The following is a 17,892-nucleotide window of genomic DNA, read 5'->3' on the forward strand; positions in this document are numbered from 1 at the left end:
TCCTTTTTAAGTTCACTGTATTTCATCACCACCAAACAGAACCTTTTACGAGCCATGTTCCTATTAAGCCATACCAATGAAAAAGAAATAAATCTAAGTGATGAAAAGACAACAGTGATTTACAGCTGTAATTAATGGTCAGTAGCACAAAATTAAAACAGCAATAAAAGTCCATTATATAGTTGAACATCAGTTAAGGGCTATGTTATAATGTGACATTTGATGACAGAATTACACTGAGCAGGAAGGCTATAAGCTTGTGGGAGAGAAGTGTTACCTTATAGACAATGTACAAAAGGAGTTGGTGTGTAACCATCTTCCCACTGCAGTGTCGGGGGGATAGAATAGATCCATGGCCCCTCCTTGCCTGTCGTAAGAGCAACAAATCGGATTCTTTTGTATTGGGTCAAGTTTTATAGGTGACTGTTCTTTGGACTTCTGTAGATTTTTGCTCTTTTCACTTTTTTTTTCTCCTCCCCCCCCCCCCCCCCCCAATTTTTGGCTTTTTAAATTCTGGTCCCCTTTTTGGGCTTGACCTCCACATTCCAGATATTACTGAAGTGCGAGCTGTTTGGAGAAGGACACCTTACTGTGATGCACTGCCTCTGCACTGTGTGCTATTACCTTTTGCACCTACCAATCAAGTGGACTACCTCTGCACCCAAAATCCAGGGCAGTAGCCAGTGTGTAGTGTCATGTACCGTCTCGGTGGTAGCCCCCTGACAATGCAGGAATCGCACTGTGAGCTCCCTGTGTCAGCCAAGGAGTAGTCGCCTGTCCACTTTGGGGTACTGGGACTCTGGGGAACGGTTACTGTGCCAGGCAGCCTTTGGTTTGGCGGGGTGGCACCCATAGGGAGAGCTTCTGATTGCATTGAGTGGCATCGGGGCGGATGATCTGCAATGAAACAGATCAAACTTAATGGTGATCATGCCAACATGGCTGTCTCATTGGTCAGGAACAGTGATTTTAATGAAGAAGTTTAAAATCCTGTGGTATTTCTGTCACTGACCGTACCTCAAGACAAGAGCTAGGCAAGGAGAAATAGAAGTGGACAGTCTGCCGAGTTCTTGGTTTCTTCCCACATTGACGGTGGCTATTTCACAACAAAGCCAATGTTTTTCATTGAAAATATTGAAGATCGGTTTGGGGAGGTTGTGGCAATGGAGAAGATGAGAAATGGATCTTTGTTGATCAAAACATCACACACCGACCAATCACGGGCACTTCAGACATGTGTCACGTTAGGAGATATAGCAGTCACTATTTCTCCTGATAACAAGCTCAATAGAATTCAAGGTGTTATATTGCATTGGGACCTGTCACTACAAACTGATGAAGAGCTGTGTACCAATGTGGCGTGGATTTCATTTTGTTTGCTGCATCCAGTAGGGACGAGGATAATAGAGGGGACACTGGAGCTTTTATCCTAGCCTTCGACGGCAACATTTTGCTTGAGAAGGATAAGGTCATGGTTTATGGGTGTGAAGTCACGCCTTACTTACCTTCTCTGATGAGATGTTTTAAGTGTCAAAGTTTCGGACACATGTCCTTCCGCTGTTCTAATGAGGCTACCTGAAGGGCCTTTGGATGGGCATCCCATGAGGGCAGTCCTCGTGACCAACTCCTCAATGTGTCGACTGTCCGGAATCACATCCTCCTTGTTTCCCGCTATGCTCAGTGTTCAAGAGGGAGAAGGAAATTCAAGAGTATAAAATGGTTGACCACCTGTGTTACCAAGATCCAAGGGAACAGTTTGAAAGACTTCTCCTGACTAATATGTCTCTAATTTTGTGACTGTCGTGTCACAGTCTGCACCTCATGCAATAACAATGTCTCACATGACACGTCCAGGCCCTGGTCATTGTCCAGGGCCCACCCTGCAGGTAGGAGGGGAGGGGGGGGGGAAGTCAGCTCCTTCATCCCTACACCTACAGCACCGGTGGTTCACACCATTGGTGCGGCCAGAGGTGCTTAGTCATCCTCTGGCATCAGGGTTGAGGACACACGTCAAGGGCCACCCTCTCAAGACAAGGACCAAGAACCAGTCTGTGGCTGAAGAAAAGCATGGTCCTTTTCGCTCTTAGAAGATAGAATGGGGAAATCTTTACAGAAATTGAAGCCTCAGAAGGATAAGCAGAAAGGTGAGCTGGTATCTGAGGCTTTGGATATTCTGCTCCCCAGCCCTGGAGCAGTTGAGCCTATGCACATGGACGATGTATGGTGCAATCAGGTGGACCAACCTGTTAGCAAAACAATCACCCGTATTTTCCATTTGCCACTTTCTCTGACCTGACACTAATGCTTCTTCAATGGAACTGTAATGGCTACTATTGCCATTTGACCAAACTCGATCATTTAATGACTACTTACTCTATAATTGGCGTAGTGCTTCAGGAAACACCATTTACAGGAACGCACCTTCCTGCTCTGGTAAACTACCAGCCCTTTGGAAAGCTGAATGGCAGGCTTTCTCCTCTGCAGCCACTTTTGCAGCTAGTGTTGTGATAGATATCAACAAATTGGTACAGGATATAATTGATACTATTGTTCATGCTGCAGCAGCAATGATACCCTACTCCTCCAGCTCATCCTGACGACTTCCGGTTCCATGTTGGTCTAAAGATATGGCACAGCTATCAGGGAATGCTGCAGTGCACTCCAATAGCACCCGTCCACCACCTATGGCAATTCCCTATCCATGACAATGGTAACTTGTGCCCTGATCCCATGGTAGTTGTGAATGTTTTGCAGCATGCTTCACTGAAATGCCCACTTGCAGTAATTACCATACCATTTCTTGAGCACTGCCCACTATCTTTCCATGCACACAGCTATCTATCATACAGTGTCCCTTTTAATGAATGGGAGCTTTGCAGCACTTTGTAAGAGTGTCGGGATACGACCCCTGGACCCGACAAAAGCCACAATCAAATCCTCAAACATATCCTCAGGCTTTTTAATCACATTTGGTGGGAGGGAGTAGTTCCCTCTCAAGCTAGGGAGGTATTATTATTCCTGTTCTTAAACTGGGAAAATACCCACATATTTAAACTAACTACTGGCCAATCTCTCCAACGAATGGACAGTGTCAGCTATTCGAGTGAATGAATGATCATCCATCATCTTTTTTTGTGCATTGAAGCTGGAGGGCATATATCATGATTCCAAAGCAGCTTTCAGGTTTTGCAGTGCACCACAGATCTCCTTGTTCATTTGGAATCTGCAGTGCACAATGTTTTTGTGCACCAACAACATCTGATTGCTGTGTTTTTTGACCTACAGAAGGCATACATACCATGTGACGACATCACATCCTCTCTACATTGCATGAGTGTGGTTTCCATTGAAATTTACCCATTTTTATCCAGAATTTCCTATCTCCCCAATTTTTTTCAGGTCCAGATAGGTTTGACTCTCAGCAACCATTATGTCAGGAAACTGGAGTTCCCTAGGATTGGTTCTGAGTGCAATGCTGTTTGCTATCACCATAAATGGTATCGTAAATGCAGTGTGCCCCACAGTCTCTCCATCACTGTACGTGGATGATCTTTGCCTGTACTATGCCTCTGTACCACTGTGCACTGCTGAGTGCTAACTTCAGGGGGCTGTATGGAGAGACCATGACTGGACCCTGAACCATGCCTATCAATTTTCCCCTGCAAAATCATGACTTATGCATTTTTGTCAACTCCAGACTCTGCAACCACACCCAGATATTTATATTGGTGACCAGTTACTTGAAGTCATTAAACTTTCCAATTTTTAGGTATTTTACTTGACCGAAAGCTAACTTGACTGCCGCATATCCTCCGGCTCAAAGCAACTTGCATGAAAAAGCTGAATGCTCTCCAGTTCCTCTGAGATTTTGCAAAGTGCTGATTTTACTCCACTTGTGCTATGGCTGTGTTGCCTATGGGTCAGCAGCACTGTCCATACTGAGTCTGCTGGACCCTGTTCACCTCACTGGTGCGCAGTTGTCAACGGAGGCCTTACATATGAGCCCTGTTGACAGCCATGTGGCGGAAGCCAGTGTCCCACTACTACATGTTAGATGACAGCAGCTTCTGGCAAGTTACACACTCACAATCTGTCATATGCATACCCACCCATGTCACTCTACTCTGTTCCATAACCAGCAGTTCGAGACTGTTTGTGCATCGCCATGAACTGGGAAGACCACCTGGAATCCGACTCGATATTCTGCTGAGGTACCTCCAACAGCCTCCATTAGTGTGTGTTACTAGAGCTCCCTCTCGACATCTGCCGTGAGCTGTACACTCTCTTGTGATATGAATGGAACTCTTTTGTGGCCCTAAAAAAGATACTGATCCTACCTTTCTCTGACGCCTGTTTCTTTCAATCCTCCATGAATATTCTAATTCGGATTTGCATCTACACAGATGGATCAGAAGTCATGATAGGGTTGGTTATGTTTTTGTACATGCAACGGGGGACACCCTGCTGAGTGCCAACAGTGTATACACGTGTGGTACATCAAATCTCTGGCCACGTTGAACTTTCTTATCTGTAGTGATTCAATGAGTTGTGTAAGAGTCATAACTCTGTGCTATCCCAAAAATCTTTCCATTGGAAACATCCAGGACCTACTGGCTGACCTCTAGACCTCTGGAATGACGGCGACCTCTTCTGGACAATGAGCCAGATAGGCATTCCAGGAAATGAACTTGCCGCTCATGTAGCTAAAGATGCAACTACAGGAGAATCAACGTGATGTCAGGATACTGGACCCAGATTTAAAATTACAACTTCAACACAATATTTTGAGGCTCTGGTAACTGGAATGGCAGGCTCCTACTGCCCAAAACTAGTTGAGAGGGATTAAAGGGTCCACTAAGGTATGGCATATGTTTTTCCAGGTCTCTCGGAAACAGGCCTTTGTGTTGTGCCATCTATGCTTGGTCACATGAGACTTACCCATGAGTTCCTTTTGTGTTGGGAGGATCCTCCTCACTGGAACTGTGGTAGAGTACTGACGATAGTGCATGTACTTGTTGAGTGTGCCCTGCTGACCAGTCTACGGCACACAGTCAGCTTGCCCACCTCTACCTCAGATGCTTGTAGATGACATGACAGCCACTACCAAAGTGCTGCATTTCCTGGGGGAGAGCAGATTTTACTCTAACCTACAATACTCTTCCACTTCCAGCGTTATGGGTGGTTGTGGGGGCGAGAGCCTGCCTCTGTGGCGGGTACCCGCCATGTGACCGCAGATTACTTTCTGCCATCTTGTTGTGCCTTTAGACCCCCATGTGAAAGATGACGCCTGGGTTATTTACTTTCTTTTACCTATTGTAGTACAACTATTGCCATCTACTTTTAAATTCTTTGACTTGTTATAGTTTGAGTAGCGAAGTCACCATTTTTGTCACATTTTACCTTTTTGCATGTTTCTCTCATGATAAGAAGGGACTGATGACCCAATAGTTTAGTCCCTTAAACACACAATTGTCGTCGTCGTCATCATCATCATCATCATCATCATCATCATCATGTAACCATCTTTTGACATTGAGGATATTGGCATGCACTCTAGCTCAGTTGGACTATAATGAATAGGAAAGAGGACTTTGACCTGTTCGAAGGAGTAACCAGATTTGTGAAAACCCCCCCAAAAAATGAAGCCTGCATTATCAGTTGTAGATTTGAACAACACCATTCCTGGATTTCTCTACGTTGTCCATAACTGTCTGTAGAAATTTTTCCAGAAGTGAGCAAAATTTGTACTTCCCAGTTTTGACATAACTGCTATGTTGATTTTGAAAACATATTGGGTGCCAAGAACTAAATTTCATAAGTGTTACAGAAAACTTATTGTTTCCCAAAAGATTCATACTTACCTACTTAAGTGTTTTAAAGTAGCTCACTTTGGTACCTAAACACTAAACATATTTCAACAATTTAAGTAAAGTATGTCTTTTTATTTTCCTCATATTAATACGAATACAGACGTCACATTTTGGATTCATTGATCAGAAATTACATCCTCATAATTAAATTCAGGGTATCCAATGAGTTTTGAAATCAAGCTACAAAATATTCACAAAAATAATTTGGTCAACTCTCATAATGTCACATGGACAGTTAAAAACCTAAAATTGGAAAAGAAGTCAGAATGTCTGAGAAAATCCTGGTAGATATCAACAAAAACACCACATTAATATCTCTTGATGTGGAGAAACAGAGAAGAGATTTTTACAAAGAGTTATTCAACTTTAATTCCATCTATAACACTTTACTTATAAGAATTCACAGCTGTTCTCATTAAGTAGAACCAATACTCGATGAATTCAACGTGGCAAATCTGCTGAAACCATCCTAAATTTGGCTGGTAGAATCAACTTTTAGCAGCCTAAGACTGCACTAAGATAATATTCATCTCTCCATTTTGTCTCATTACTGTAGCATGCCAACTGGAATGCAGAACTGATATCTTTGTGAGTGCGTGTGGCACTGAGTTGCACCCATTGACTGTGACAGGGAGCCAGTCCTGGTGACCACATTTCTTCCAGTGTGAAACTTCACACTTTTTCACTTCTTGTGCAAAAAACGGTATTTTCCAGTTTCAACTGATGTGTTTGGGATTAAGTGTACATATACATACCTATAGTATAGCATGACTGTTCCTCCAAATGTACTGAAATAATGCTGTGGTGTGTGACTGAATGCAGGATCAGCAAGCCACAATAGGTTTTCCTTTTCCACAGACAAATGCTAGGCAGCTGTAATGATGGGGAATGGGGATGAAAGAGTGACATGTATGCTGTCGTTGTGTGTTGATGATGGAATCTGCTTTCTACAATGCTAGATCGGCTCATTTGTGCAACTTGTTAAGGGCTGAATGAGGAAGCAGTAGAGAAGGATTGAAGATATTATCCTGGCACTGTTCTGTAAAGGTTTGTACCTATATTGACTGCAGATTAGCATAAAAAAGCAGCCGCACTGATGAATTGGCATAATTTCTCATGAGCAGTTTGACAGCTAAGAAAACACGAATGAAGTATTTTTCATCGTATTGGCAAACAGTGATTGCTAGAAATTTGAAAATCAACAGAAGTCAGGGGCAAGTGCCCTGTCTGCCCCCCCCCCCTCCCCCCCTCCCTCCTTGTGGAAGCTTGTGGCATTCTCCTACTTATTTTCCTTTAATTGAAGAGGAACATACTTTATGTTTACTAGATGAATATGGAAGATATATTTACCGCATTAGAAAAATTGGACCGATTAACAACACCCCTTATATTCTGGATACAGGTAATTTGTAAACTGATATAAATCCTTGTATTCTACCTCCTCTTCCTTTGTTGCTCCAACTGACCATTATGGTAAAGTTTCTTCTGAAGATTTGAGAGGAGTAAGATTTACAATAAACTTTATAGTTTACTTATGTTTTCTTGCATGGCTGGCTCCAGTTCTTCATGTCTAGGACTCTGATTCTTGAAGCTGAAATTCTGACATTTTAGGTTCATTTGGTTCAATTGATCTAAATAATTTTGAAGAATGTTGTTGCAGAATTTTTGTTTTTACATTAATTTATTGTGTCACATTTGACTATATCATAGTCTTTCAAATTTTCACATTAACAAAGCCAAAATTAAATTTTTCGCCGAAAATACAAAAATATGTCTGATCACATAAGAGACATGCTTACTACTACTTCACTCTGCAGTAATAATATTCCAAAAATGCTTGCAATTTTTCTTGGCAAATGAATTCCTGTTAAGTTCGATTATTATTTCATAAATGAATCGAGAAGTAAACATAATAAACAGTACTAGATCACATAATTAATAGTAGAAATTTTAAGTGTACCAAATATTTCATAATTTCAGAGATTCCTATTTTTAAAAAAAATGAATTTTACCTTCAGAAGTAGTACATATCGATTGTAACAACGAAAATAAAGTAATTCCTTTTCATAAATTTTAGCTTTAAATGTAACATTGTGTATAAAATTACCTGAAATGTTTCAGAAAAACAGTTCAGAATACTGGCCTGTCCAAAACGAAAAATATTACTGGTATCAACTACTACTGTTGAGGAAAATTAATGCTAGAGGAGGATGTTCCTTTACAATATCCCCCTTACAAATATGGAAACAATGTGTTTACAATATTTTGTGACCTACTGTAAGGTTTGCTAAATGTTGTACAAAATGATGCCAAAAGATACAATATAGAAGTATATGATACCTAACATATTACTGAAAATGTAAGAAAAATATCTACTATACAAGTCATAATTTATACATATATGAGGACATGGCATTCAGATTTTCATATCTGTGGAACATTCTGCCACAAGAAAAATGATACAGTCAGAACTACAACATTGCTCACTAAACTATAGAGAATGTAAATTACTAGAATTATAAATTGCAAGTTTATACATAAAGTCACACCTTAAAATCATTGAAAGAGAAGAAAAAAATTCAGAGCCTGAGTCTACGACGAGTGAGCTGACTTGAAAAACTCACAACAACGAGCACAGACCAGAAGAATATACTCAATAATAAGTAGGAGTACATCACAAAGTCAGCCACATAAGCCAGAGTATGTAAAGATATGTGGACCCCTGAGAGGAAAATGTAATGGAAAAAGTATTAAGGCATAAGCTTACGATGTGAGGACCAACCGATGAATCCAAACCACACTGGGTACACACCAGCAGAAATGTTTCGACACAACAGAATGAATAAAGTTCATAATCTTATATATCAATAAGTTAATCGCGTGTAAAGAATAATCATAGAAAGTGCATAGTCTCAGTAGCTGCACACTCTCCTTGAGTACACACATACAGTCGCAATGACCAGGGGTATCCAAACCAGAGTTAAGCATAAGTTTCCACACAACTCAAGTTCCGATGAAATACAATAATGCACTATTCAGGATAAATACAGGTAACCAGAGTCATAAATAGTTTCGAAGGATGACATAATCTAGTAGCTTGAGGACCAAAATCAATTCTTGAAATCAGAAATGTATACATGTTGTTATACAGTCTACACTTGTAAATGTCTTCCACACTATTTGCTAATTGTTCATACAAACTAACTTACATACAGCCTAGAAGATTCATTTACAATTGATAAAAAAATACACACTGAGTGTTGAGATAAGAAAAATCTTTGAAATGTATGACTACTAACCTAATAGTGCCTAAATTTATCAGATTCTGATAATTATTTACAATTTGGTTCATAAAATGTGCTCTTGAACTTTTAAAGTTTTCACATAACAAATCATCAGTAATAGAACATCAACCTTCCACAACGTTATTTAAAGTTACGTAATGTATTGGGAAGTTAATCCCCCTACTTGAAGAAACATAAATTTATGTGGAATAAGGCTGTCCATAGCAGTGACTTCTTTTCTAAACAAATAGTTCTACAAACTCTTCATATAACATAATTATTTGGCTAGCAATTTACAAATTTTAGTCACAACACTGATGTAGTTGACAGATGGTTGAGTACATTACCCAGCACCTATGATCTCTTGTAAGCCAACTGGACCAGCAAGGGTGCAGCCATACAGGAGCCTGGGAATGGATCCACTCACATCTTCCGGTTTCCTCCCTAGATTTTTCATCACACACTCCGACAGATAGGTAACTTCCTGTCTAGCTTTCATATCGAATCCTTAAACATTGTTTTGTGTACTAAGTATGTTGTTCAATACTTCTCTCACATCACACAGCACAAGTGTTGCCTACCTATATTATGCCTGGCACAAAACTATCTCTGCAGTGGTGCAGAAAATCCACTGGATGTAAATTATCTGATGGAAAACTTTTGACAGCAGTGCTGGACCATGCAATACCATTGTTTGTACACAGATTTTGGTTCAGATAAATTTCCTGAACTGCTGAAACTTCTTGATCTAAAAAGTTACATTAGTTTGCATATTGTTTTCTACATTTAAAATGTTTTGGTTTAAATTGTGGATATTTTTATGTTTTTTTTTTCCACTATGGCCTTCTCTTCAACTCTGATGTCATTAACATTCTTTGACTGTTTCACTGACTCAGCTACAAACTCATTTTCCAAAACAATAAATGTATTTTCTAAAACATCATCTTTTTCATTCACACTTTTTAACCCCTCTGACAACCCTTTTTTAACTCTGAAGCTTGATTACTAATTTGACCTATCTGGTCTTGTACTCTGTCTGCTTTGCTGTTGTTTTCAGTTCTTATTTAAGTTAACTGATCATTAAGTGCATTAAATTTGCTACTATCATCTGTCATCATTTCCTCTAGTTTTCCCAAAATTAACAGCAAAACATCAGTTTTTACTGTTTCTTTACTGACTACGATTTCACTAAGCTCAGATACGTCCTGACTGGATCCTTAAACGGAATAAAGCACTTTATTTTCTGCAACAGACAAAACTTAATTATTAGTCAATTAATCATAGGTGATGCCCACACTTGTAATCTACCCCCTCCTTTGTTGCTGCTGCTGACCGCTATGGTAGAGTTTTTTTTGAAGATTTGAGAGGAATAAGATTTACAATAAACCTTTTAGTTTACTTATTTTTCCTTGGACTGTTGGCTCCAGTTCTTCCTGTCTAGGACCCTGATTCTTGAACTTGAAATTCTGACATTTTAGGTTCTCATGATTCAATTGATCCAAATAATTTTGAAGAATGTCGTTGCAGAATTTTACCTTAATTTAGTGTGTCACATTTTACTTTATCACACAGTCTTTTGAATTTTCGCATTAACAAAGCCGAAATGACATTGTTCGCCCAAAATAGAAAAATACATCCAATGGCATGCTTACTAGATATACTACTTCACTCTGTAGTAATAACAATATTCCAAAGTGCTTACAATTTTTTTTGACAAATGAATTACTGTTAAGTTCAATTATTATTTCATAAATGAATCCAGAAGTAAACATAGTAAACAGTACTAGATTGCGCAATTAATAGTAGAAATTTTAAGTGTACCAAATACACTCCTGGAAATTGAAATAAGAACACCGTGAATTCATTGTCCCAGGAAGGGGAAACTTTATTGACACATTCCTGGGGTCAGATACATCACATGATCACACTGACAGAACCACAGGCACATAGACACAGGCAACAGAGCATGCACAATGTCGGCACTAGTACAGTGTATATCCACCTTTCGCAGCAATGCAGGCTGCTATTCTCCCATGGAGATGATCGTAGAGATGCTGGATGTAGTCCTGTGGAACGGCTTGCCATGCCATTTCCACCTGGCGCCTCAGTTGGACCAGCGTTCGTGCTGGACGTGCAGACCACGTGAGACGACGCTTCATCCAGTCCCAAACATGCTGAATGGAGGACAGATCCGGAGATCTTGCTGGCCAGGGTAGTTGACTTACACCTTCTAGAGCACGTTGGGTGGCACAGGATACATGCGGACGTGCATTGTCCTGTTGGAACAGTAAGTTCCCTTGCCGGTCTAGGAATGGTAGAACGATGGGTTCGATGACGGTTTGGATGTACCGTGCACTATTCAGTGTCCCCTCGACGATCACCAGTGGTGTACGGCCAGTGTAGGAGATCGCTCCCCACACCATGATGCCGGGTGTTGGCCCTGTGTGCCTCGGTCGTATGCAGTCCTGATTGTGGCGCTCACCTGCACGGCGCCAAACACGCATACGACCATCATTGGCACCAAGGCAGAAGCGACTCTCATCGCTGAAGACGACACGTCTCCATTCGTCCCTCTATTCACACCTGTCGCGACACCACTGGAGGCGGGCTGCACGATGTTGGGGCGTGAGCGGAAGACGGCCTAACGGTGTGCGGGACCGTAGCCCAGCTTCATGGAGACGGTTGCGAATGGTCCTCGCCGATACCCCAGGAGCAACAGTGTCCCTAATTTGCTGGGAAGTGGCGGTGCGGTCCCCTACGGCACTACGTAGGATCCTACGGTCTTGGCGTGCATCCGTGCGTCGCTGCGGTCCGGTCCCAGGTCGACGGGCACGTGCACCTTCCGCCGACCACTGGCAACAACATCGATGTACTGTGGAGACCTCACGCCCCACGTGTTGAGCAATTCGGCGGTACGTCCACCCGGCCTCCCGCATGCCCACTATACGCCCTCGCTCAAAGTCCGTCAACTGCACATACGGTTCACGTCCACGCTGTCGCGGCATGCTACCAGTTTTAAAGACTGCGATGGAGCTCCGTATGCCACGGCAAACTGGCTGACACTGACGGCGGCGGTGCACAAATGCTGCGCAGCTAGCGCCATTCGACGGCCAACACCGTGGGTCCTGGTGTGTCCGCTGTGCCGTGCGTGTGATCATTGCTTGTACAGCCCTCTCGCAGTATCCGGAGCAAGTATGGTGGGTCTGACACACCGGTGTCAATGTGTTCTTTTTTCCATTTCCAGGAGTGTATTTCGTAATTTTAGATGTTCCTTATACACACAAAAAATAATTACTGTACATTCAGATTGTAACAACGAAAATAAAATAATCCTTTTTCATAAATTTTAGCTTGAAATATAAGATGTTGTGTATAAAATTATATGAAATTTTTCATAAAAACAGCTGAGATAATAATGGCCTGTCCAAAATTCGAAAAATATTACTGTATCAACTACTACTGTTGAGGACAAGTAATGCTAGAAGAGGATCTCCCTTATCATCCTGTTGAGTGACAGCTGTGGTCTAGTGGTACCATCTTTGATTAGTAATCAAAACGTTCTGGATCACTCCCAGGTTCGAACCCAACCACTGTTTAAATTCTGGATAAAAATCATCAGCACTGGCGGCCAAAGGCTTCTGGCATATGAAGTCACTCTCATACTGCCAACGGCCTTGACAAAAGGCCTGGAGGAGCGGACAGATATTCAAGACACTGTCTTGCCTTTGGAGTGGGAAACTGGCCTAAAAGGCTAACAATTCAGCAATGATCAATGTCATGAGGATGAAGAAGGCAGTCACAGGACATGTGGCCTGTTACTGATAAAGGATCATGATGATATCTCCACTGGGAAAAGACTTCAAATTAATGACACCGTTTGGATCTCCTGGGGAGGACTGCCAGAGGGGAGGTGACCATGAGAAACGGCTGAAGTAACCTACAAAGGGATAACACACTGTGAGTCAGAGCATGGAATGTCAGGAGTCTGAATGTAGCAGGAAAGCTAGGAAGTCTGAGAAGGGAAATTCAAAGGCTCGGTCTAGATATAGTGGGTTCAGTGAAATGAAATTAAAAGAAGATCAGACAAATATAGGGTAATATCAACAGCAGCAGTAAATGGTACAATGAGTGTGGGATTTGTTATGAATGGGAAAGTAGAGACTGAGCAGTTCAGTGATAGGGTTCTTCGCACCAGATTCAACAACAAACCAAACGATAGTTCAGGCATACATGCTGACACTGCAAGGTGTAGATGAAGAGACAGAGAAAGAATATGCGTACACTGAATGGGAATTCAGTGTGTGAAGGGAGATGTAAATCTAATTATCATTGGGGGGAGGAACAGAAGGAAAGGTTCTGGGAGAATATGGGCTTGGCAGTGGGAATGGGAGGGGAGAAAGGCTGAGTCCTGCAATGAATTTCAGATGTTACTAGTGAATAATCTGTTCAAGACTCTTAAGAGGATGAGGTATACTTGGAAAAGATCCAGAGACACAGTATGATTCCAGCTGGATTACATTATAGTCAAACAGAGATTCTGCAACGACATATTGGCTTGTAAGACATACTCAGGTGCAGATGTAGACTAACATTGCAATTTAGTGACAGTGAAGTGATGATGAGAGAATCGTCTGGAAGAATCAGTGAGGAAGGAAATAATATACTGAAGTACTGAGGAATGATGAGAGGCGTTTGAAGTTCACTAAGGAAACATCAATCATAGATATTGGACAGTCGAACATAGGCTCAAGAGAGTAATATTAGAACAAATAAGCCCTCGGTCACAAATATTAAGTCAAAATTGACCAGGTTTTGACACTACTATGAGCGTCGTCTTCAGAATTAGACTAACTATTCTAAAACATATTAAGTATGTAATATATTAATAAAATTTAAGTTTGTACTGACTGGAAAAAGATGCAGTACTTACAAGTCACATATTAAAAAAGATCTAAACCGGAAAGGCTTAACTACACTCTCTCTCTCTCTCTCTCTCTCTCTCTCTCTCACTGGTCATACCGCATACCGGACTCGAGAGTCCATTACCGCAGCAACGTATTTTCGCCATCTGTCCCTGTCTTGGGCTATTTCCTTCCATTCACCTTCAATACCTAGGCTCCTCAAATCAGCCTTCACATTGTCCTCTCATCTATGCCTCAGTCTCCCCACAGGACATTTTCCCTCTAGGTCCCCTACCAGTACTCTGCGCACTTCCCTGCCCTCATCCATTTGAGCTACATGACCCGCATTTGCAGCCTACATGATTTAATAATATTGATTATGTCAGGGCTTGAATAGAGTGAGAGACCAAGTCTCACACCCGTACAGCATAACTGGTAGAATAATAGTTTTGTATATTCTAATCTTTAAATTCTTAGACAATATCCATGATGAAAGTAATCTATTCAGTGAGAAGTAGCACGCGTTTCCCGCCCGTAATCTCTTCTTCAGTTCGGATTCAATCTCATTTCTCGAAGTGATGTCCATGCCTAGATACTTAAATGTGTTCACTTTTTCAAACTGCATGTCTCCAACTCTTAACACTCCTGATCTACTGCTGTTGGCATTCTAGTAGTAACCAGGTATTTAGTTTTGTCTTCACTTATCCTTAGACCTAAATCTTCACTACCCTTGATTAACGCATTCGCATTTGCTGTCACAAATTATTTCCTATCGCTAATGATGTTTAGATCATGTGCATACCCTAATATCTTAATATTTCCATTTAACTCCAGACCCTCTGAATTATCTGCTGCCATTCGAACAATATATTCTAGGACTAAAGTAGCGGAGACAGGGCATCTCCCTGCTTAAGTCCGTTCTTTATTACAAATTCTTCTGACTCCAATTTCCACACGCGTACTCCACCTTTTGTGTTTTTCAAACTCGCTTCTATAAGTCTAACATACTACTTTGGTATTCCAAGTTCCAAAAGAATTCTGTACAATTTTGACTGCAATACTGAATCATATGCTTTTTGTAAAATCTATGAAAAGATTATGAACTGGTTTATTGTATTCCCATTTCTTTTCCAAAATTTGACGCAGGGTGAATATTTGGTCTATAGTTGATCTGTTCCTCTGAAAGCCAGCTTGGTAATCCCCCACAATTTCATCTGCATATGGTGTAAGCCTGCTTATCAGAATATTCGAGAAATTTTTGGAACATACTGGTAATAGCAATATCCCTCTATAATTACTACAATTCATTTTGTCGCCCTTCTTAAAAATTGGGATCAGAATTGACTCCTGCCACACTTCAGGTATCGTCTCTGAGTTCCATACTTTAGTTATCACTTTGTGAAATACTTTCACCGATTTCTGTCCCCCATTTTTAACTAATTCTGCAATTATGCAATCTGATCCTGGTGCTTTATGGTTTTTCCATTTGTTGATTCCATCTCTTACTTCCTTTAACGTTGGCTCAGGTATCTGGGGTTCTGCTGTATGTTTTTCGTATGCCTGCTCATTTCCTGCTTCCTGGTGTACATTTAATAGATGCTCAAAATACGCCGTCCATTTACTTAATATAGCACTGGGGTCTGTCAGTATTCCCCCGGCATCCCCTCGAAGTGCATTTGTCCTGGCCTTGAACCCCTTCCTATACCCATTTATGTCTAGGTAAAGTTCCCTAATGTTTTTTGTTTTACTGTTTGTTTACATTTTTTTAATTTGATTGTTCAAATAATCCCTATTCTTTGCCCGTAGCCTACGACCAACTTCCCTTCTCATGTTCAAGAACTCCTCTCGTTTTCAGTCTCCCATTCTATCCCAATCTAATCGCGCTTTTCCCCTTTCCTCTACCAATTTCTTGCATTCCTCATCAAACCATGGTTTCCTCCTGTTCTTCTTAATTGCACCTATTGTGACCTTCGTTGCCTCTTTTATATTATTTGTCACAGTGATCCACTGTTTATTTACATCCTCGTCTTGATCTTCATGTGTCCTGAGAGCATCAAACCTATTTGAAATTTCTATCATTTACCTTCTTCTAAAGTTTTCATCATTTAGCTTGTCAGTGTCGAACCGAACAAGTTCTGCGTTGTGTCACCTTGATGTTGCTGTAGATAGCCGTTTGTGAACTTCGGCATCTACAAGAAAATGATCAGAATCACAGTCTGCTCCCCCTGAAAGTCCTAACATTTTCTATACTAGTATGCCATATTCGATCTACAAGAACATGATCTATTTGGTTTTGGGTGTGTCCATCTGGAGAGACCAAGTTGCTTTATGAATTTCCTTCCTTTTGAAATATGTGCTCTCAACAATCATGTCTTTTGAAACAGCAAAATTAACCACCCTTGTGCCATTGTCATTCGAAATGTTATGCAAACTTTCTTTCCCAATTGTAGGACGGAACGCTACCTCTTTCCCAATCTTCGCATTAAAATTACCTGTGATTAATTTTGTATCGTATGAGGAGAACTCATCCCACAGTTGATCTAGTTCTTCATAAAAGTCGTCTTTAACAACCTCTTCAGTGTCCTCAGTTGGTGCGTGTACATTAATTACTACTAGTCTATTCCACTTGCCGGAAAACACTGTAACGGATAGTCGGTCAAAAATGAACCTTGTATCTCTGATTGCGTGAAGCACTTTTATCTGTACTGCGAAACCTGTTCCAAAACTGTGAGCTTCTGCACCTCCACAGAAGAGACCTTGGGTAAAAGAAGAAAATTTCAACTGATCGACAAAAGAAGGAAGTACACAAAAATGTTCAAGGAAAGACAGGAATACAGCGATGAAAATCTCTTTAGGAATGAAACAAGTAGATCAGAATGATGTCTTCCATTGGAGATTTAACCACTATGAAGTCCGCATACTATGGGTATTTTCACTCCGTTATGTGTGGGGAAATTTAACTTTGGCGAAGAAAATTTTTGTGGCCCAGAAAAGGGCTATTAGAATTATGTGCAGAGTACCCCCTAGGACATCATGCTGTAACCTTTTCAAAAAGCTGCAAATAATGACCACTGTATCCCAGTACATATATTTACTGATGTGTTTTGTTACTAAGAACCCTGCACAATTTCCATCAAATAAGAACCATCACAAATATAATACAAGAGGGAAAAAAATCCTCATTGTGAACTTAAGAACCTGACAGTTGTTCAAAGAGGTGTCAAATGGTCAGGAACAAAACTTTTTAACCATCTCCCTGACCAGATAAAATGTATAAGAGAAAATGAATCTCTTTTTAAAGCAAAACTAAAGGAATATTTGTTAAATAGGTCTGTTTATACATTAGAAGAGTTTTATGATGCAAAAAGGGAAATAGCATTTAGATAGAATTATCCATATTGTTAACAAAAAAAATGTGCTTGCAATTTTTCTCCAAATTAAAAGACAAAATTTTGTATTAACACTCAAAGAAATCTGCTGTTATATGTACAATATCTGTTTTTCCTCTAAACTTTGTATTAACTATATGCAGTTTTGTAGAACATTTTTTATATATTTAATGAAGACTGTTTTGTATCTTTTTGTATGTTTGTTGTTTTGTATGCTTGACTCGTTCCACATCTCATGTGACGTGCTCACAATACGAGATCTACGGAACATGAAATAAATAAATAAAGGGAGTGTAGGGCAGCTAAGGATAAATGGCGGCAGGAAAGATGTGAAGAAACAGGAAAAGAAATGATAATTGTGAGAACTGACTCAGCATATAGAAAAGTCGAAACAATCTTCGGTGATCCGCTACTAAACACAGAGGAGAGAATAGAAAGATGGATAGAC

The sequence above is a fragment of the Schistocerca nitens genome, chromosome 9 (assembly GCF_023898315.1).
Source record: "Schistocerca nitens isolate TAMUIC-IGC-003100 chromosome 9, iqSchNite1.1, whole genome shotgun sequence".
Classification (NCBI taxonomy): Eukaryota; Metazoa; Arthropoda; class Insecta; order Orthoptera; family Acrididae; genus Schistocerca; species Schistocerca nitens.